This window comes from Acomys minous (genome assembly GCF_964271855.1).
Source record: "Acomys minous genome assembly, chromosome: 2".
Taxonomy (NCBI): Eukaryota; Metazoa; Chordata; class Mammalia; order Rodentia; family Muridae; genus Acomys; species Acomys minous.
In genome coordinates this window covers 27,545,572-27,568,882 of record NC_140484.1, presented here as the reverse complement: position 1 = coordinate 27,568,882, position 23,311 = coordinate 27,545,572, and the positions used below count along the sequence as shown (strand labels likewise).

At 43.3% G+C, this 23,311-nt stretch overlaps 1 protein-coding gene across 1 annotated transcript in view; it reads right to left on the bottom strand.

The window, feature by feature from the left end:
- SGMS1 (sphingomyelin synthase 1) overlaps positions 1 to 23,311 on the bottom strand; it is a 263,266-nt gene that overhangs the window by 212,818 nt on the left and 27,137 nt on the right. The window contains exon 2 of the mRNA XM_084772244.1: positions 19,544 to 19,622. The gene's annotated coding sequence lies outside the window, so the exon portion shown is untranslated. The remainder of the gene's footprint in view (positions 1 to 19,543; positions 19,623 to 23,311) is intronic.

Sequence of the window (23,311 nt, the reverse complement as noted above, 5' to 3'; positions counted from 1 at the left end):
GCACAGAATACTTGCCTAGCATATGAAAGGTTTAACTTCCAGAGCATGCATGCACACACATGCACGCACACATGTAAAACATAAAAGCCACTACAGTCTTTGCTCTAATTCATCTTATATTATATATCAGCATATACTGATGCCTTTTTCTTGAGCCTGCCCCTCCTTCCCACCTCCTCTCTTTCCTTTCTCTCTTTCTGCCCACTTAAAACTATATTAAAACATTTTTTTCATAATTCTAACTTTGCTCCAACAAATGGATTCAAGTTTTGAACATGAAATTTCAAATAATTACACTCTTCAAAGAAATTAAGTGTGGCATAAATGCACAGGCCAAAAAGTAAATAAAATTACATCTAATTTAAAAGCTTTTATATGGCATAGGTAACATTCACAAAAGTGAAAACAGAACCCACAGAATAGGAGAAGAGTATGTGCCATCCATATCTGTGATAAAGAGTTAATAGCCAAAATATATTAAGAATTCCTAAAACAATAGTAAAAAAAAAGGGGGGGCCCAATTTAAAATTCAGAAAAGAAGTTGAATGTTTACTCCAATGAAGTCATTCAAATGGCCAAATATGCTTTTAAAATGCTTAGCATTACAAATTATCAGGGAAATGGAATCAAAATCATGACAAGATAATACCCCAAACCTGCTAAAATAGACAGAATTGCTGAGGTGATGCCGCTCAGCAGAGCACCTGCTGCCTGGAGCAGCGGACTTAATCCCAGGTCCACTAAGAAGGAAGAAAACCGGAAGACTGGCCCTCGCTGCAAGCCCCTTCCCACAATACGCGGGTAGACTTCCCTTCCTCTGCTTTCCACTGATGTGCTCCCACACAGAGGCCAGAGATCAATGGCAGGCACCTTTCTCTACTGCCCCCCACATGTGGGCAGTGGGGAGGTGGGAACAGTCTCTCCTTGAGCCTGGAGTGCCCTGATTTCACAAGACAGACTGGCCAGCAAGCTGCAGGGATCCTTCCATGTCTACGGGACAGTGCTGAGATTACAGACGCATGCCACCACTCTTACTTTTTCTTACACGGTTGCTAGGAATCCAATCTCAGGTCCCTATACTTGGACAAAAAGTATTTTAGCAATTAAGTTACCTCCCAGCTCTTCTTCATCTCTTTAACTGGCATATTGGGATGGATCATCCAGGCTTCCAAGAGCGGTTGTTTTAGTTAGGGTTTTTGTCACCGTGAAGAGACACCATTTCCACAGCAACTCTTATAAAGAAAATCATCTCACTGGGGCTGGCTTACAGTTCCAGAGGTTTACTCCCTCACCACCAAGGCAGGAGGCATAGTGGCACACAGGCAAACACGGTGCTGGACAAGGAGCCCAGAGTTCTGCATTGAATTGACAGGCAGCAGGAAAAGAGAATGACCCTGGACCTGGCTTGAGCTTCTGAATCCTGAAAGCCCACCCCCACTTCCTCCAACAAGGCCACAGGTACTCCAACAAGGCTACAAGGCCTAGTCCTTTCAAATAATGCCACTTCCTCGAAGCCTAGGGGGGGCCATTTTCATTCAAACCACCACAGCAGTTTTTTACTTCCACCTGAAAACTCTGATTATAACTTGGCCAAATGGCACTAGGATAAAAGATGCCTATTCGGCATCAGCTACTCATGGTAAGTTGACCCTAGACCCAGCGGGAGGGAGGGGGACCAGGAGGTTGGGGAGGGATGGTCCCACAAAGCCTCTGGAGTCACTTTTAGTGCAGGAATTTTTTCTTGTCTCCCAACTTCTGGCAGCATCAGCCACTTTCTACCATTGTTCAGTGACACAGAGAAATTAGTGTTTGAAGTGCCAGATGGAAATGCTGGCCCTCAGTAGGGGCTGAGCCAGTGCTCCTTTGGCCTTGCCTTTTCTCTGTTGCTTTGGGCATTTGTCATTTATCTGATAGGCCTGATCCTGGGGACCGAGCAAATCAGAGATCACTTGAAATATTTGGACATTGGTGTGGGAAGAGAAGTGTGTGGGAAGCACAGTGACACAGAAAAGCCTTCGGAAATCTCAATTGTAACTTTTATAAGCTATGAAGTTAAGTCCACATGATGTTTTTGCCCCGTAGGGAGAATTCTAGCTGCCTAGTCTTTTGTAACCCACAAAATTCAGGGCAATTAATGTAACTGCCTTGAGGTGTTTTTCTTCATGTTTGTCTGTGTCGGTAATGATTGTCCTGATGAAGGATGGGTAATCTGATGTTTGCCGAAACAGTCTCATTAGACACACACAAAATCCTGGATCTAACAGGCTCAGAAGACACTGCCTTCCCAGCAGCCATGGAGCCCTTTCCAAAACAGACCCCATTCTAAGAACATACTCCACTCCAGAATGACAGGAACTCCAAGAGGCCCTCTGGGAATCGGTCATAAGGGTTGGTCAGCCTACATCACAAGCTATCAGACAGCACCTGCTGTTGGGGTGTTCCCAGAGCCAAGGGAGTACTGCCATTAAAATCACTACTTAACGTGGAGCATGCGCTGAGAGTGGATGCGTGTTGAGTAACCTTTGAACTTGCAGCTAGCATGAATGTATAGGAGCTGGTGTCTGCTCGCTCTTTCTCTCTTCCTCGCCTGATGACTTTAAAAAAAAAATGGTTAACCAAGGTCCATAATTATCTTATGGCAGACCCAGCAAAAGTTCAAACATTTAAAATTTCACTGTAAACTTGAGAATAGAAAGCAAATGAATAGTAAAAGACCTGGTCATTTCGAAACAAAGCTGTTTCTTAGAGGTTTGTAAAAGTCGCCTTAATATGTGTCCATGTCAGGGGGCTAGGATCAGGCAGTAAAGTGAGGAAGAAAGGAAGGAATGAAGAAAGGAAGGAAGGAAGGAAGGAAGGAAGGAAGGAAGGAGGAAATTAAAAATATATATACCCATGTCACAATTGGAGAGGCAAGACACCCACTGTACAACCATAAGAATTTGATTTTAGGCTTCAGAACCCATGTTCAACAAAACAAAACACAAAAGACAAGCATGCCAGCCTGCACTTGGAACCCCAGCACTGGAGAGAAAGAGAAAGGTGAACTTTAAGGACTCTCTGACCATCTACCCTTGTGAGCGCCAAGCCAGTGAGAGATGCCATCTCAAAAGCAAGGGGGCCAGCTCATAAAAAATGGCTTCCAGGCTGTCCTCCAGTCTCCACATGCATATGCACACATACACACATGCACCAACACACACACACAGAACAGTTTGGCCATGTGGACAGGTGATCACAATTGGCTTCTGTTTCAGTTCCTCATAAATATAATTTAGATTCAGTTCTCATTTACAAATGGATTTTTAAAAATTCCTAATGTATCACTAGTTTAAAATATCTATTCTTGGGTCTTTGCTAAGAAAGTAGTATTATTAAGAGTTAAAAACCCAGCTGGGTATGGTGGTGCATGCCTTTAATTCCAGCACTTGGGAAGCTGAGGCAGGTGGATCACTGTGAGTTCAAGGCCAGCCTGGTCTACAAAGTGAGTCCGGGACAGCCAGGATAGCATAGAGAAACCCCGTCTCAAAAAAAACAAAAAAAAAACAATAAAAAAGAAAGAAAGAAAGAAAAGAAAGAGTTAAAAGCCAACTATCATGGGAAATTCTGTATACAAAAAATATGAAGAATTTCAATTCGGTTTTGGTGGAAAGGGCATATTTACTCTAAATAAAAAACTGCTTCAAGGTAACAAGCTAAAAGCAGCCTCTCTGTGAGCCAGTAAAAAAGAAAGAAAAAAAAAGCATCAAACTAAAGAAAAAAACAGATTTCTAAGGAGAAAGGAAGAAGAACAGCTTCAGACATCCACAGAAGAGAGGAAAGGATGCCTGAACAGTGCAAAGGATAGGCCATTTCCAAAAGCACACACTAATGGACATAAAAGGTTTGAAAGGTGCCAGGACAATGATAGTGGCTGACCTCAGTGCCACATCCACAGCTTTCGAAAGGTCATCCAGCCACACAACCAACAAAGAAACTCTAAGAGCTAAACTACACAGATCCAAAGGACTCCCAGGCACACAGAGTACCGCACTCAGCAGACTCAGGAGACAGTCTTCCCAGCAGCTCATGGAAGTCTGTCTAAAACCCACCACATTCTAGGCCTCAAACCAAGCCAACAAAGCATAAGAGAAATGAAGTCATTCCTTCCATCCTCTCAGATTACAATGCAATAAATCCAGAAATCCACAACAGGTGAAATGGCAGAAACTGCACAAGTACATGGCTCATGAATGGCCAGCAGGGCAACAGAGAGAACAAGGATGCTTAAACATCCCTAGAGGGCAACGAAAATGAAAACACAGTCTACCAGACGCTTTGAGAGACGGCCAAGCCAAAGGAAAGTTTATGCATAGGAGTGCTCACACAAAAGCAATGAGGAAGACGTCAACTAAGCAATCCAAAGTTGTACCCTAAAGTCATATAAAAACAAGAGTAATCTAAACCCCAAACCAGCAGACAGCAAGAAATAATAAAGATGAAAGAAGAGGTGAATGAAATGGAGATGCAAACAGTAATACATAGACTCAAAGGCTTGGGTCTTTGAAAAATAAGCAGTGACAAGCCCCTACCCAAGCTTGCCAAGTCTGCTGTAGAGGAGACACCAAACTAAAAGATCAAAATACACAAAGCGGCAGTTTCTATAGCTCACAATGAAACCCAAAGCCTCATTGAGTACTATTTTGAAAACTTACACTCCAAAAACCATGAAAATCAAAAACAAATGGATCGATTCCTAGACACACACAAGCTATCATGAGGATGTACACAATTTAAACACACTCACACGACAATGAACAAGATGGGAGCCACAAACCAGAGCCTCCCAGCAGAGAAACCCCAGGACCAAAGAGACAGACCAGCAAATTTTACCGAACCTCCGAGGTGAGCTAACCACTGCTCCTCAGCTCCTCAGACTAAAAGGAAAAGGAACCTTGGCAGGTACATCTCAAGTGCTACACTGCTCTGACACCAAAGCTGGGTAAGGACACAACAACAAAGAAAACCTGACGCCAAATTCCTCCAGGAATACTGATGCAATCTTTTTGTTTGGTTGGTTTGGGTTTTTGGTTTTTCAAGACAGGGTTTCTCTGTGTAGCCCCAGCTGTCCTAGAACTCATTCTGTAGACCAGGCTGGCCTCGAACTCACATAGTTGATCTGACTGCCTCTGACTCCAAAGTGCTGAGATTAAAGATATGCACCATGGACATCTGGTGGTGCTAAATTTCGTAATAAAATTCTTGCAAACTAAATTCACAAACAACACCTAGCTGGATTCACTCCCAGATCCAAGTATGGTTTGAAATACCGGATTCAATATGTATAATACATACATAAACACAGTTTCAGTCAGAAAGCATACGATCATCCAGACAGATGCAGAGAGACCCGTGACAAACTCAACATCCTTCAAGCAAACAGGCAAAACGTAATGAGAGTTACATTTAAATAAACAAAACAAAACAAAAAACTCTAATCTTGACAAACTATATCATTTCTTAAATGGAAAATAAATTTAAGTTTATTCATAAAAATAAAATCAGTGCAATATTTATAATCCTGATATATTACATATAAACAAACATTTTCATCCTAAAATGCCATATGAGATAAGAGAGAACAGATCTGTCAGGTAGTAAACTTCCTTCAACATTCATTCCAGGGCTGGTCTAACGTTTGTCAGACATGGCGTCCATCCTTCTCAAAAGCAGTTAGTGACAAGTTCATTGAAAACGGCGCTAACAGGTATTTGTTTTTCAAACTATTTGTTCTTTAGACGATTGCTCTTATAAGCTTTCTACCCTCCTTGCAGAGCTTTGCCTGTGCTGTGCGCACTGACATTCTGCAGTAGTTAACGTCTAGCAAAGCCTCTGAGCGGCGTTTCTGAGACGCTAAGGCTTGGCACAGAACAGACAGGACTGGAGCCTCAGGAGACTCCAGCTAAGTTTCTAATGGCTTGTATTCAGCCAAAAAGATTTCTAGCACCAACGCTTTTTCATCTATGACTGCAACACACACACACACACACACACACACACACACACACACACACACACACACACACGGGACTGATCAGACCAAAGCTCTCATCCTAGTGACAGGGCCCCATCAAGACCAAACAGGATGGTTTCTCAGCAATGTCGCTGCAGGGAACAAGGCAGTGGCAGCAGTTCTTCAGGACTGAAATGAACTCGCTGAACCTGACGACACATACTATAACCGCAGCACTTCAGAGTCCAGAACAGGACTGTCTCAAGGTCAAGGGCAGACTGCACAGTCAGGAGACCTTGTTTCAATGTCAACAGTCAAAATGGAGTCGTTTGTGAGTCAGTCTTTCCAACAATAATCAAAGCCATGACAGTACGGAAAATGGATCTTGAGCATGGTGACCGAGCATCAAACACCTCCCCATAGAACTCCCAAAGAACATATGTAATTGCATGTCTTCTGGTTTTGTCTCTGAATTCTGCTCTATGGTGGTGTTTCTACCTTCAGCTTCAACCGTCAGGCTCTTTTCATTTATGTACTTGAATTATCATCATATGTCCCTTCTGTGGTGGTTGCTGCTCACTGTCAACTTGGCAGGCTCTGGATTCACCCAGGAGGCACACCTCCAAGCATACCTGTGAGGGATTATTTAGCTGAGGATCTGGCATGCCTGTGAGGTAAGAAGACCAACCCCCCCCCCAAAAAAATGGCTCAGTTCACTGAGCTAAAGCACTTGCTGGGCACACCTGAGCACAGTCCTTAGCACCTGTAGTGGATGAGGAGAGCTGTCTCCCAGGAAGTCATCCCCTGACCTCACCTTGGATTTCAGGAACCGCAAATCCTTCAGTACAGACCAAGAACAATTATCTGCTATGGAGAGGCTACACATAAAAGCAGAACATCTCAGGGGGACCAGAGTGGTGCCCTTGGGCTTGAGAACAATTAGCAGACTAAGAATTTCCCTTAGCTTCCATGGCCTGAACTCAGACAATGATGGGCAGACACACCTTGACTGCTCAGCATCACATACCTGCTTCCCCCTGGCCCATACTTACTCTTCTTTTATAGGGAACAATCATCTCCCAGACAATGTCTGAACTGGGGTCTCCACACAGGGATCTCATGAAATGCCAGCAATCTCTAAGCCGCCCTACCAAAGGCACCGACCTTAGAGCCTCTGTAGAGTCACCCTCCCTTGCCCGGGCTCTCCTCCAGCAACACCACAGCTGCAGCTGGGGAGCACACCCCTTCTGGCCGAACAGTCAAATTCCATAAACACCACCCTTTCTTCTCGTCTCCTCCACAAGCTGGAGGAATCCCACAATGGACAGAATATTTCATTCACTGTCCACTGCAGAATCATTTTCTTCATAGAGAAACTGGGTAGTTAAATTCTCAACCAGATGAGAAGCCTATTCATGATTATCTCAAGTGAGAAATGACAAAGCTGCTCTCTGTCTCCTAATACTTCACACATTTTTTTTTTTGAATCACAAAATCTGTGTCACAAATTTAACCCCTTTATTTCCTGGTAGTACTTTTGAGGTCACCTGGAATAATCTCTGTCTCTGCCCTTACACACACACACACACACACACACACACACACACACACACACACACACACACACCCTTTGGTGAGGAATACAAATAGCAGTTACCAACCACTGCGTGCCAGCATCATGGTGGCTACAGGATGAAACATAAGTAACTGCTGCCCCTCATGGCTACAATCTGAATGTGCTTGGAAACTGTCTTAGGTAGATCTCAGGCTCTTTTATCTGTAAATAGAGCAGAGGGAGGCTCTAAGCACTGAGCACGAACTAATTCTAGAAAGTTCAGAAAGCGGCGGTTTCTGCACACAACAGTTATGGTTCTCCTTTTCACAGAGGGAGAGGGAGAGGGGGCGGGGGCGGGGAGATTGGTTTCCCTTTGCTTGCCCTCAGAATTCAGAAGTCTTTTAAAAATCCAAGCTTCTTTGGATAAGCTGAGGAAAAATAAGAAGACGCTGGGCCGATACTGGGGGCAGAACTTTGAAAGTGTGTCCAAGGCAGCAGCTGAGCTAACTGATGGGGATGACAAGAGACGGTACCCAAGGTAAGCATGGCTCAGCCAGTGTGTCATCAACCACAGGGCCCCCTCTCAGCAAGGAAGGTCCTGGATGGCACAGCTCACACAGCTCACTTTAATGCCATATAAAGAAGCTGAGGGCAGTGGTGCGCACACCTGTAACCCCAGCACTTAGGAGGCAGAGACAGGAGGATCTCTGTGAGTTCAAGGCCAGCCTGGTCTACAAAGAGAGTCCAGGACAGCCAAGGCTATACAGAGAAACCCTGTCTTGGGAAAAGAAAAGAAGAAAGAAAAGAAAAGAAAGGAAAAGAAATCCCATATAAAGAAGGAAGGAGGCTGGCTTGAAGTGCATGATGAAAACAGAAGTCTGGAGAAACTGAGTTGCTAATTAAACAATGAAGGTCCCTTTCTAAACATGCAAAAAATTATACTTTATTTATATTTAATTTGGCTAAAAATATTACTAGACTGCAGGCAGCTTCAGGAGACAAGGGTAACTTTCTAAACAGAGGAAACCTGTGCGTCTGGTCTCTACCAGTCTCCCAGAGTGTGTCCAGGCCAGTTGAAATGGGAAGTAGAATGGTTAGCGCTCAGCCCTGCACATCCAAGAGGAGACACCCTGGGCAAGGGTTGCTAGCAATCAGCATGGAAACAAGGTTTCCTGATCTGTCGGGATGCAGAAATGACAGACCCTGAGGAGTGGCTATGGTTTGTCACCACAGCCTCAGGAAAAAGATCTATTATCTAATGAACCCCAAGGCCAGAAACCTATCTTGCTTACTGCACAATGACCAAAGCATTGTTTCTTCCAAGCAACTGTGGGGGGATGTGGATGGTGGGTACATCCCATATTCAGACAGACAGGAAGCTACTGAATTGACCACCAGAGAATTATGAAATAATCCACAGTCAGTTGGCCTGTAAAAAGAACCACTCTGCCCTCCTAAAACTGCTTTCCAGTTTGCATTGACCTGTTTTCCCAATTAAAGCTAAACAGTCTTTACCTACCCATTGCCACTCTGAGCTTGGTTGCATCTTGGAAGAATTCACTACGAATAAAACGCACAAATTTAACCCAGCTCCCTATGTGGTATTTAAGTCTAATCTCTTTGGCCTGGGAACGTCCTTTGTGGGTGGCCAGTAGCAAATAGATTTTAAAGTCTATTATTCCGCTTTTTATGGGAAACAACTTAAAGTGTCTGCTGCATTTTAATCTAAGGATTATATGCTTAGCCCCTGGAAAAGTCCTTTTAGAAGTATAAATGAGGATCTTTTTAAGCATTGTCTTTTATCAGAAGGCCCAATTATCATTTACACATTTGTTGGTACTTACAGCCCAGAAATAAAAAGCTTTCGGGCCCCCAAGAAAGGCAAGGCAGCTGCTGCAAGTTAACAAAAAAGCCAAGATCTCCACTGGGACCATCTAAATATATTCCAGGCCTTACTAGAATGCGAATGACCACTCCCCCCTGCAGGTGTGCCTGCCCAAAGGCTGGGAATGACCACTCCCCCTGCAGGTGTGCCTGCCCAAAGGCTGGGAATGAACACTCCCCCCTGCAGGTGTGTCTGCCCAAAGGCTGGGCATGAACACTCCCCCTGCAGGTGTGTCTGTCCAAAGGCTGGGAATGCTGATTCTGACCTCCCCTTTGTTGGTTTGTTGGGTTTTGATTTTGTTTTTTAAGACGTCTAAATGGACTTTAAGTTAAATGAACAAACACATTTAGTGCCTCTCTTCAAGATTCTCAACACAAAAACAATTATTTCTTTTAAAGAGGTGTAAATCTCCTAGGATAGAGATAGCAGATTGGAGAGTAAGATCTTATAAGCTATTTTTAAAGCTGGAAAATGAAGGCAGTACACTTAGCAGACCGAAACAAGATGTATCTTCTAATGTGTGAAGCCTCATTCTGCCTCAGAAACAAACACTCCAAAACCATCAGGCATATCAAATATCTATCATGAAAGATAAGACAAGGAGGAAGTGAAAACAGAGCAGAAAAATAAAGTTTCAAAAGGTAAAATCATCATCTCAGAATACCTACTAAATTATTAAAACATTCAGAAAATGTCATGAACAGAAAATAAAATAAGCATGGTAAACAAACAACTTTAGAAGGGTCCCAAGAGAAATTTAAGTATCCCTGGGCAGAGGCACTCACAGACAAGTCCACATCTCACAGCAGGTCTAAAGCTGAGAAAACAGTGGGGAAAGCCAATACTGCAGCATAGAACACGAACAACAAGGAATGTGCATCTCCTTCCTGGTGCTGTAGTAAACACCCTGGCAATCCGCATTTAGAGGAAGACAGTCCTGGCTTATAATTCCAAGCTGTAGCCCATCCCACTCAGGTGAGTCTGAGCGGGAACTCAAGGTTAACAGCCACTTGACAAGCAAGAGCAGAGAGAAGAAATGCATGAGGGCTCTGTCTCAGCCAATTCTCTCCTTAAACATGAGCGTCTCGGGTATACAGCAGTTCACAAGTTTGCAGTCTGTTACAAAGCTTGCAAAATTAGAAGGTATTAAAAACAAGGAAATCTTGAAATTTGCAGGCAATAGACGGAACTAGAAATGATCCTGAGTGAGTTAACCCAGACCCAGAAAGATACACATGTTATATACTCACTTATAATAGCCCAACATGAATGTCATCTAAGAGTCTTTACTCAGCAGGGGATTGGGACAGATGCTGGGACTCGCTATTGGGACTCCAGGTGCGAGAGGTATGGGAGAATAGGGAAGTAGAATGACCCAGAGGGTCCTGGAACCCTACAAGAAGACCATCAAGGCTGGCGGATCTGTACCCAGGGGGCTCTGCTCAAACTGCTGTACCAACCACGGACAATGCATACAGTAAACCTAGACCCCCTATTCAGATCTAGCCAATGGACAGCTCATTCTCCACAGTTGTGTGGAGAGTGAGGACTGACTCTGATACGAATTCTGGTGCCCCCCATTTGACCACTTCCCCTTGGTGGGGAGGCCTGGTGGCACTCAGAGGAAGAGTAAGCAGGCTACCAGGATGAGACCTGATAGGCTGGGATCATATGATGGGGGAGGAGGTCCCCTTCTGTCATAGGTTTAGGGGAGGAGGATAGGATGAAGGAGGGAGGGGGGAGGGTAATGGGAAGATACAAATGAGGGAACAACAATCAAGATGTAGTCTGAATAAATTATTAAAAATTTAAAAAAGGAAAAACATTAGAAGGTAAAAGAAGAAAAATCACAATAAGGCAGGGTACAAGAACTCCCCAGAGCAGAGCTACAAACTACAACACAGCACGCACCACAGCAGACGCCCAGGGTATAGCTACAGGTTTAAGTCCTTCAAGATAAAATTGATATGTATTAAAATACTGCCAGAAGCCTCCTGCGGAAAGCTGTGGTTACTGATACATGCTTTTAAAAAGAAAAAAAGTTTTATTAAAATAAACTGTAACCACACTGTCAAACAAGACATTCGTGAATCCTATTTGCATAGTATAAGATAAACATCAGGTAAAGAACACCATAAAGGAAGTGGACCCTTTAAAAACTTACAAAATACTTTCTTTTGTGTCTTATCATTCAAACTTAGCACAACTGGGTCTATGACAGGACCCCCTTTTCTGAGAGGACACGGCCTCTCAGAAATCAAACAAGTTGATACACCTGCCACCAACAAGTTGGCAGACACTGGACTACAAGGAATATGGTGCATTCTGAGCGGATCCCAGACTTACAGACTGCTCCTGATGGGCAGGAGTATAGAGGGAAGCAGACTGATGGGATTGAGCCCTTGTCTACACCACTCTGTGGTTCCATCACATGAAAGAATTTTTGAACAATCAAATTCATGAAAACAGCAAAATGGTTGACGCCAGGGCTTAGGGAGCAAGAAAAACTAAGAGTGGTGAGGGGATTTGTGTTTTGCATAATTCAAGCAAAAGAGGCTATCAACTTGGGGTGGGGGTGGGGGAGCAACTCAGGGGAGGGTAGCTTGGGAGGAAGGAGGGGAAATGAGGTGATTCTGTTTCGACTAAAGACACTTTTTTAAAGTGTTAAAAGAGAAAATACTAAACAGAATAGTCAACACAAGAACTTGCAGTGCTATCCTTCCCACAGTGAATAATGATGTTATTATTTTTGCTGCTGCCATTAGAGAAGATGAGGGTGACCCTGCTTTCTCAGCCATAAAATGGGCCCAGGTCAAAATGAAGGAAGTATTACTATTCACTCCCAGATTACTCAGCAAGGCAAAGGGCACTGGAGGAGTTAATAATGAAGACGAGCAAATTAAATCTAAGAACATATTATGGTTCCCACAGGCATCCATCTGGTCAGTTCAGGCTCTGTCTACAGCATTAGAAGTTAATTCATGTACCCTATGAGTAAGAGTACAGTAGGAACATAATTATCATCATAAAAGTAGGTGTTGAAACCAATACCCATTAACCACGTCCTCTTGTTAAAGAAACAATAACAAAGGAGTGCTGGGACACTAGGCAGTTGTGTTGTCAGGCTCATCTGAAATTCCTGACAGTGTCTCATTGCAAATGATCTCTTGTCAAAAGAAACGTTTGAAACAACAACACACAAAGGCGAAGGCACAGCTCATTCAAGGCCTATGTGAGTTCCTCCCACACACCAGCCAGTTGCAGTCAGCAGAAACTGTATGGTAGGGCAGTTGTCCTGTAGGGAAGCTGTGGGTCTGGCTGTGAAACAAGCTTTGTAAATACTAATTAACACCACTTTTTCCTTAAAAGCATGCCACGGAGAGCCAAAACTGCATTTTCTACCACGCTTTCCCTTACTCTGATAGCTGTATTGTGAATTATCAACAGTAATACTTCAACTTCCAGAGTCTCAAGTCTGCAGCAAATATAAAGAAATCGTTGTTGTTGTCCTCGAAATACAACATGACCCTTCCTAAATGTCTGAGTCCCAAGAGCAAGCCTCCTGCATTACAAGGAAAAAAGCACTGGCAGCGATTGTCGGGAAATAGTCTTAATAGAGGAAAAGTGGCTCCTTCCAGAGGGAACCGACTAAAAGCTTCAGAAACAGTAAGACAGTTCAAACATGAGTCGGTGACCACATCTTACACCCTACTGATACATTCAAATCACCTCCTACCCAGAAAATGTGTTTGGCACCTACTGCTCTCTGAATAGAGGTTTGATTAACCAAGCAGCAAACATCTCTGAATGAGCGCCAACCCCCGGGTGAGCCTGGAGATCCCCACCCAAGTGTGTTTCCACCAGGGGAGAGGAACAGCAGCACAGTACAGAAGCAAGCTCAACTCGGGACAGTACACAGCCACACCAGTCGTTCGGCATGGAGGCACTTCTCTAAGCCTTTGTATGGGTTCCTCATCTCTGTTTCCTTGATTAATTATTAACTCAAATGCCCCACAGTCAACACGCGGGCAATAGTGGATGGAAAAACTCAGGACTTGATAATATTGACTCTTACAGGCCACATGACAGGATGTCAACACACTAACGAGGGACAAGGAGCATAGCAATCACGAGGTACTATTAGAAATGCCTCACAAATACCTACTCATTTGAGCTCTCCCAGAACTTTGAGGGGTAAAAACCTTAGTCCCCATCGAACAGTTAAAGAAATGGGCACAAAGAGGTTGAGTAACATGGCAAGTTCGCATACCCAGGCCTACAATTAATTCATGTGTTTCATTACATGTTCATTCTGCTGCCCTAATATATATACCTCAGTTCCAACAGAAGAACACACTTCAAAAATGCTTTGCCAACCCTTAAAAGGTATGCTAATTATCATTATCCCAGCTAGTGAACCTTCCAGTACTAAATGACCTTCCTAGCAACTACCTCACTGTGTCACTAAAGGCAACCATTAACCTTCCGTCCATCCATCTGTACTTCCGCTCCAGCCAAAGAAATGATACCCTCAGGATCTAGAACTGAAGTACATGATCAGGACGATCTAATCAAAACAAACCACCGGCCCCAACCACTGAGACTAGCTCACATAGCCAGGACGATCAATCATTTCCTGACATGAACTTGGAGCTGCTGCAGGTCTCCACTCGCACAAACACAGGCAAGATGGATACTCATAATATCCCTTAGATCCGCCGCCAGGCCTCCTCCAGGGAGATGCATCCTGGCCTCAGTTACCTGCACACTAATAGTCTGAATTGGATTTTCTGGTATCATCTTGATGCTTTCTTGTTGGCATACTTATAATCTATTTTATTTTGGTTTCTTATACCTCCACCTCCCTTCTCTACTCCTTGGTATATACCATTGGATATAAGAGAAGGAATGTTAGTGGAAAGTGGGGGCTGGGTTCTCTTTGACTACTTCTGGCTAGTTAGGGTCATCAGGATATCCATCTGCCCAGCGAACCAGCCAACAGCAGCCTTCTTCCTTCTCCAACCATCTCCTCAAAGCCTCTCTCTGGCCTCTGGCATTTATATCTTCTCCAAGTCCTCAGAATTCAACTAACTTTGCTGGCAAAGACCATGCCTCTCTCTGAGCCACACAAGGCAATTATCAGCTGTGGATAAACTAAGGCAGCCCCATATCCCACACTTGGGATTAAAACAAAAACACATTTACATAACATAACTAGGTTTTTAAAGAAACCAATACTTCCACTACACTTTCTTTTTTTTATTTATTTATTTATTATATATACAATGTTTTGCCTGCTTGTGTGTCTGCTCACCAAAAGAGGGCACCAGGTAGTTATAAGCCATCATGTGGTTGCTGGGAATTGAACTTCGGACATCTGGAAGAACAGCCAGTGCTCTTAACCTCTAAGCCCTCTCTCCAGCCCTCCACTACACTTCCAAAAACATATTTTGTTCCATTGAACCACACTGACATGAACATCAAAACTTTCTCTTTTTTGAAAATAAAATTTGAGAAAATAACAAAATACATCTCAACCAGATGGGCTTGAAATACCAACCCTTCTAAAGGTAGCATTCTTGGCAAGATACCTCCATGCAGTTCAGAACAGGTCAGTTTTTCTAATGCCACAGAACTAGTGATTTTACCTAGAGGCATTTTTCCCCCCAGGAAATGCCATTTTAGGCTGGGCCAGTGGTGCAAACCTGTAATCCCAGTTACTCAGGATCCTGAGACAAGAGGACTGAAAGTTCAAAGCCAGCTGAGGCTATGTGGGGTGGGGCGGGGCGGGGCAGGGCGGGGCGGGGGTGGGGTATTCTAGCTACTGGGTTATCTAGTTCACAGTTCTGCAGGGTCGGATGCATGGCCCCAACATCTATCTGCTCAGTTATGAAATGTCCTTGTGCAGAATGGCGTCAACAATGGCAGAGCACTAGAGTGGTGAGCAGCAGACACAGAAGAGAGAAGGAGGAACACTCATTCACTAGGGGGAAGTTGGTTTGGGGTGGTGTTTGTTATGTTTGGTTTTGAGACAGGAGTTCTCTGTATTAACAGCCCTGCCTGGCCTTGAACTCACAGAGATCCACCTGCCTCTGCCTCCAGTACTGGATTAAAGGTGTGCCACCACACCTGACTCAGGAATGCTCATTCATTCCTAAGAAGCTAAACAGGGTCTCAGGAACCATGCTAATTTCCTCTGAGTGCAGCGCCTCTATACCTACCCAGTAAGACCCACCTCCTCTCCATAGCAGCATTTCACAAATCTCCAGGATGTGAACCTCTGGGAAACAAACTCTTAAAGTCAACCAACTGCACTCAATGTTGGCAACAGAATAAACCAGTATGTATTTTAACTCACACTCACCCCACTATTCACTGATGATCCTCCCTAGCTACTTCAGAAGACTTGAAATTCGAGAGGAAAGCATTGTAGCCCACCTATGCCTCTGTCTCCACATAGGGTAAAAAGCATTTCACTTGTGGCCCGAGGCTCCAGAAGTGATTCATGGGCGGCATTGCTGACAGCTTTATGCTTTTCCACTCCCTTGAATCACTGCACACACCGCTAAATAAATACAGCTACTGACAACATCCGAGAAAACACCCAGTCTCACTTCCTAAAAGACCTCTGTGGCTGAAAGAAAGAAGTATAGTCTGTGTGGTCTATGGTGGCTCATTGACAGGGTCACAGCTGGTCTGAGGACAGTCATGGGGTGGTAAGTGGGCAGGCAATGAAAGCCCAAGTGTCCACCCATAAAACACACAAACAAGCACAAAAACCACTAACTAGGTCAAAAGGATATTTAAAACACATTTCTTAAGAGAAATATCAAAGGCATTACTTTGTGTTCCTTGCAGTGATGTCTACAGACTCCTACTAAACATAAGCAATTATGTGTGACCTTGAGCAGGCAGGGATGAGCATACCAAGGCAGACTGATTTGTTACTCTACATTCCACACTGTATTTGTTATCTTGGTTTGTTATGATGACAGAGGTCTGCTTGGCTTGCTGTGGTCAGCATGCCAAAAGCTCCCCTCCCCCGCTCCAGACCCAGCAGCCTTCACCCGGTCTAGAGTCACCGCCCATATACAGTCATGGTCTTACAGCAGCTGTAAGACCTGGTACGTCTCACAGGACACAGTCCTCTTACTGAGGTGATCACTAGATTGTGTAGAGTAAGCACCTGTCAGATTTACAAAACTAAGACAGTTGATATATTAATTTAAACTTGAGGAACTGGCAGTTTTATTTCCATCCTATATCTTGTTACACCACAAAGAAAACACAAACCCAGAATGGAATTTGTAAACTCTCAAGCACCTCTTAAAAATGTTCTAAGGGCACTAACTTGATTATCAACACTTTGAGCATAAAATATGGGGGCACTTTAAATGAGTGAACAAGTTTGATGAGCTTCTTATATGACCACATAGATTATCCTAATATATCTTTGCTTTTATAACATTAAGCAGGAGCTGGCAACCATTTTGGGAAAAAAGCAGATAATAAACTTGTTCGTCTTTGGGAGCCATATGATCATTTGTAGCAACTACTGGGCCTGGTTTCTTTTGCAGCTGTTCAACTCTTCTGTTACATAACACAATGTCAGCATGACTGTATTTGAATAAAACTTTATTTAGAAAAATGGAATTTGCCAACAAAAACACCATTTCCCATGGAGAATCCTTTCTTACAATACATTCTTCTAGCCCTTCAACAGCTTGCTAAACTAAACCAGATCTCCTTGGTTGGGGGTATATACTCAAATCTCCAGTGCCAATTACTGCCTGTTAATTGCAGTCCTGTTACCAGCTTGTTCTACAAACGCCTTTGAATTTACTTTCCTGAACTCTATAGTACAACAAATCCATGTCCATAGCTGTGACCCCAGAACCACAACACGAGCTCTCAAGTGCAAGGCACATCTGACAGTGTTCTTCCCCTTACTTAATTCCCAATATCCGCACCTAACATGCTTCTAAGTATTTATTCACCACCGATGGCCTGTCTGACAGAGGCTGAGCCTTCCTGGAGACACGGCAGAGTAGCTGAGGCAGAGGAGGACACAGAGAACAGTGCCGGCAGGGAAGAGTGGGGAGTCACTGCAGGGCTGCAGGAAGCACACAGCGCCCTCCTGGTGCCTGCATCCTCCATCACAGCAGGCCTTCCTCACAAACAGCAGCAGCTGGGCAAAGGCTGGACATCCCACAGCTACTACACTATAGCCATGGTAAAGATGGAACCTCACTCAGCCCTCAATCTGTGGAGGGTGGCCTGGCTGAGCAAACCCCTTCAAGTGATCGACATCAGCTAGAATAAATAAATCCTGGTGTTTGCATACAGTGGAATACTCAATAGCAATGAAAAGGGGCATTCTATAAGTATATGCAACAATGGCTCAAAAAACATATACAAATATAGTCTGGGTTATATGTTATATACATACACAAGCACATACACACAATAAACAAAGGAAAAACTCATTTATGCTGCTACAAGTCAAGGGAGCAGCGAGTGTCTACTAGAAGGGATGAGGTGGAGATGGTAGTGTTTCTTAACCTGAGTGCTTGTCACACAGCCATGTTTGGGTGTGAGGGCCTTAAGCTGTGTAGTTATAATATATATATATATATATATATATATATATATATATATATATATATATATATATATATTGATAAGAAGCCTGGAATTCAAACAGCCAACAGCTTCCCTGCAAGAAATAATGGTTCCTGTAATCGGCTGTGACATGCAGTGACTTCCAGCTACAATCACTACAAAACTGTGAAGTCCAACAAGTCTTTTATGCAAAGTTTCTGTTCCATTAGTTGAGTCTCAGAGCTTGGAATCCTTCTTAGCCTCTCTGGTGTTGATTTTAACATCTGACCTCAATTTCACATGACTACTCATGATTTTTCCAAGTTCTCCAACAGATATAGCTTGTGCTTTGAGGTTTTGTTTGTTGGTTAGTTGGTTGGTGGTTTTTTGTTTTTGTTTTTTGGTTTTTTTTTTTAAGAGGTGAAGAATTTTAATCAAAATATATTTAAATTTAAAATAGTTTTAAATAATAAAAAAGAAAAGAATTTTTGTTAAAATTCCTCATCATTACATTAAAATCTTTCTGTCTGTTGTTTTCTTTTTTAACATATTTTATTAATTTATTCATATTACATCTCAATTGTTATCCCATCCCTTGTATCCTCCCATTCCTCCCTCCCTCCCATTTTCCCCTTACTCCCTTCCCCTATGACTGTGACTGAGGGGGATCTCCTTCCCCTGTATACGCTCATAGGGTATCAAGTCTCTTCTTGGTAGTTGTTTTTCTAGACAAGGTTTCTCTTGTAGTCCTGGCTGCCCTGGACTCCCTTTGTAGACCAGGCTGTCCTCGAACTCAAAGAGATCTGCCTGCCTCTGTCTGCCAAGTGCTGGGATTAAAGACAGCGTTTGTTTGTTTGTTTGTTTGTTTGTTTTTTAAATTAACCAACCTTTGAGCACACAGATCACAGAGATAAGGGCATTTCTGAATGCTCATAAGGACGGGAGTTGTTACCATTTGATCCACTCTCCCAATGAACCAAGCGGCAGCCACCATGAACAGGCAGTTTACAGGAAAAAGAAAGGCAGGACGTCCCTCCTACAAAGGGCCAACACCACACTCTACCTGCACACGGTTCTTACAGCCCAATTCACACTGCTTAGTGGCCCATTAACTAGATACAGTTAAAATTTTTATTTCTGTAAACTACAAAGGGAGAGAATTTCAGGTACACACTTAAGTGTTTGCTTAAGTGATCTGGTGCCACATAATTTATGAGTATTCTAAAATGACAATCATGGAAGAACGTTATCTTAGAAGCCCTAAAAATTTAGGAGAAAATGTCACGATATTTGCAATTTATTCCCACATCTTTCAACAAAAACAAAAAAACAAAATAGCCAAAGGGTTTTTAAAGGGATAAACCTACCCAAACAGGAAAAAATTTTAGCAAGATGCTAACAACATTCAAACGTAGATGCTGGGCACACAGGAGCTCACTGTATGTTGTTCCAGCTGTTCAGCAGGCTTGAGAATTTTTCATAGTAAAAAAGCTGCAGATAAATTTTTACTCACCTTCCAAGTGGGTGGCTATCTTCTAAATAAAATCAAATGGCTAAGTCTGCCCACAGGCACCGTTCATGCTGCCTTCACCCTGGAGGTAGCAGCAAGGAACGTGTTAGCAGCAAGGAATTCTACTAAGTTAATACTATTTCAGTCAGTAGATGTTCTTAATATATGGTGAATCTCGAAAATAAAATGTTGCCATAACAAAAAAATAGGGAGAAATATGAATATAAGAAAATGACTCCATATCGACTGTAGGAAATTCCATCACACCCATTCACTCTAGGAATCCTTGCAACAAAGCAATCTCACAGTGAACTTCTTTTCCCTCTTCCCTCTGGCTTCATTTTAAGTTACATTTGACAAAAACTGCCTATAATTAGGGATTTAGATGACATTCTGCCATACACATATATTAAGAAATTATTGCTACAATCAACTAATTAACATATCCATTACTTCACATACGTAATTATTTTCTCTTATTGTTTGTTTTGAGCCATGTGTGGCTATGTAGCCCAGGCCAGCTTTTAACTCTCAGCCTATATTCAGAGTGATAGGGTTAGAGGAACGGGGCTCCCATCCTCAGCTATCAGTGACTTTATTATTTGTGGTCAGAACTCCAAGGAGATCTCTGCTCTCAGCAAATTCCCAACTCACAGCATACTGTTATTAATTATGGCATCGTGCTTCCAAAGATTAGTGCCACAGTGACTTTCTTTTCCTCTGAAGTCATTTCACCACAATGGCACAGCCTAAACATCCTGAACTCAGCCCAATCTGAATTGACCTTGAATTTCTGAGACTGTATACATTACATCAGGTATTGTCTTACAATCAGCAACCACAGTGAAACTGCAAGACTTACTCAAATACTCTGAGGCAAAGACACTCAGAGCCAGCCCATGCTAAGTCCAAATATTACAAGGCAGCGTTGTGGCTTGAGTCACACTCCTATTGCTAACACGTGCCTTCCGCTTTTAGAAGTACCTAGTCTGTCTTCTCTTCCCCACAGCTCCAAGTGAGTTTACTACCCTCTGGAGTAATCAGCTGAGAGTTGAAGAAGATGTTTAACAAAAATGCTCAACTAGAAAAGAACAGAAATCAAATTCCTACTTAACTTTTCCAACTCCAGACTCAGAGTTTGTCTCACTACACACGGTTTGCTCTACCCTAAGCGATGATGTTCTTCCAAAAAGCAGCCTGGAGCCAAAAGGCCAAAGTCTCTCTCTCTCACCTGTGGAAGTGGGTGTGTGCTACAACATGTTTCTATGAGAAAACATCCACAATCATGCTTAACAGCGCCATTAATCCTGTAATTATCTCAATTACTATAATTACCACTAATAATTATACTTCTCTAGTAGACACAATAACCTTCACATATTTTTGGCATTTTGTACATATAATTCATTTTCCACCCTTTTCTCAAAAGAGGACAGTTGGCTAACTAAGTAGTAAGCACCACACTGGAACTCTTGGTCACTGTCGTCTTTGCCACGGAAGCCCTTGCTGGTGAGGACTCTGCTTTTCATAAAATGAAAACTACGATGCAATACAGCAGTGCAGACACAGCCCCACGGAACGAAGCCTAGAAGCTGAGGGAGGAGGGGAAACTTCCCGGGTGCTGCCAGGAAGAGCCTCTCTGTCTGGAAAGGGCCTCTCTGCAAAGCAAATGTCTGCACACACAGAGGTTGAAGGCGTGATGTGTAACTGGAGAGCAAAGGTCTGACACGAGCTAGTGGTGTGCAGCCCTTTCCTCTCTGCCAGTTAGCTTAAGAAGTAGGAGACAATTCTTCACCTGCAGCTTAGACTACCTCCTAGAGATGTTTGTAATCACAAAGGAGATGGTAACTCTCATAAACTGGGGCACTTAGACCCCCAGGAATACCCTCTAAGCAGTCGCTCTACAGCCACACAAAACTAAGGGGAAAATACAGACTGTATTTTACCATAGATCTTAACTCAAAACTTTTGGTGGGAGAAGGTGAAGCAAATAAATTAATAACTTGAAAGCTGTTAATATTAAAACAAGAAGAAGAATGCAACTGGTACACGAATTAAGAAAAAAAAATCCTGACTTCCCTTAGGCATTTCCAGCTTTGCTCCCATTTGTGGGGGATGGGAAGAGAAGTGTAGGCTACTCCGTTCTCATGACAGACAGCAACAGAGGAGGCAGGGGCATGCCATGGAATGTAGCCTCACACTGACCCTTGTTCTGAAGACAACTCTTCAAAATCAGGAGTCCCAGACTTTTGCCCAATATAGAGGCAGACAAAATGCAATCTGGAAACCTGTAATGCCATGTCTACATGACTTAGCCTGACAGGTATCAGTGAGGTCCAATTCTCCTCCTCCCCATCATCATCATCGTCATCGTCGTCATCATCATCATCATCATCCTTCTTCCCACCACTGGCCCACTACAGGACAAGCTCCCCATCATCATCATCATCCTTCCCACCCATTGGTCCACTATAGGCACAAGCTCCCCATCATCATCACCAACATCATTATCATCATCATCCATCATCCTTTTTCCCACCCACTGGCCCACCACAGGCACAGGCTCCACACATAGGCTCATGCCATGCAGGAGCTGCATTTCATACTGCTGACATTTTCCATCCTATACTGACTGGTAAGGCATATTGGCAGTAGTTTTCATTTGAAGGGATGATTGCATGGTTACTATATAAAAATAAACTTATCTCCATGTCTTTGGTGGTACATGCCTTTAGTCTCAGCACAAGAGAGACAGAGGCAGGCAGATCTCTAAGTTCAAAGCCAGCCTGGTCTACAGAGTAAGTTCCAAAACAGCCATGGGCTACATAGAGAAACCCTGTTTTGAAAAATCCAAAATAAATAAATGTATCAATTTAGTTATTATTCTGAAATATGTTTTTAAAAAGCCAGCCTCCAAAATGGCTGCCAGTAATCTCTGACCCCCAACATTCCTGCACTGGTGTAGTTCATCCCATCCACACTGAGCAAGGCTTCTATGGGGGAACACTGGGGGACCACCAAAAAGATGCTTTGATGGCTACAGGAAGACACTGCATCTCATACCTAAAAGGGCAGGACATATAACTCAATAGGTAAAGCACTTGCCATGCAAGATAAAGACCTGAGTTCAAATCCCCAGATTCCATGTAATAAAGCCAGATACAGCAAGTGTGTCTGCAATCCCAGGAATCCTATGCAAGACAGGGGATGCATAAAGGAGGGCCTCTTGGAAGTTCACATGCCAAAAACTAGCCTGGAATGCACAGCAGTAAACAACAAAAAGACCCTCTAGAAGGGGAGACTCATACGGATTATCCTCTGATCCCATATGTATGTTTACACACAAACACACACACACACACACACACACACACACACACACACACAAATGCACACCAACAAAAAGAAGCTCTCAAAACCAGTGAGAAGGGGGTTGGAGAGATGGCTCAGAGGTTAAGAGCGTTGTCTGCCCTTCCAAAAGTCCTGAGTTCAATTCCCAGCAACCACATGGTGGCTGACAACCACACAACAATGTGATCTGATGCCCTCTTCTGGTGTGCAGGTGTACATGCAAATAAAGCACTCAAATACATTATTTTTAAACAGGGATAAATCTGAAAAAAAAAAAAACAGTGATAAAATGAGTCCTCCATCAACCATGCACATGCGCCATCACAGACGCAGATCCCACAGCACCAGGTGCTCCTCACTTGAACTCCTGAGACCCCACGTCAAGATCATCCAGCTAACCTGTTTCGGAGCTCCTGACCC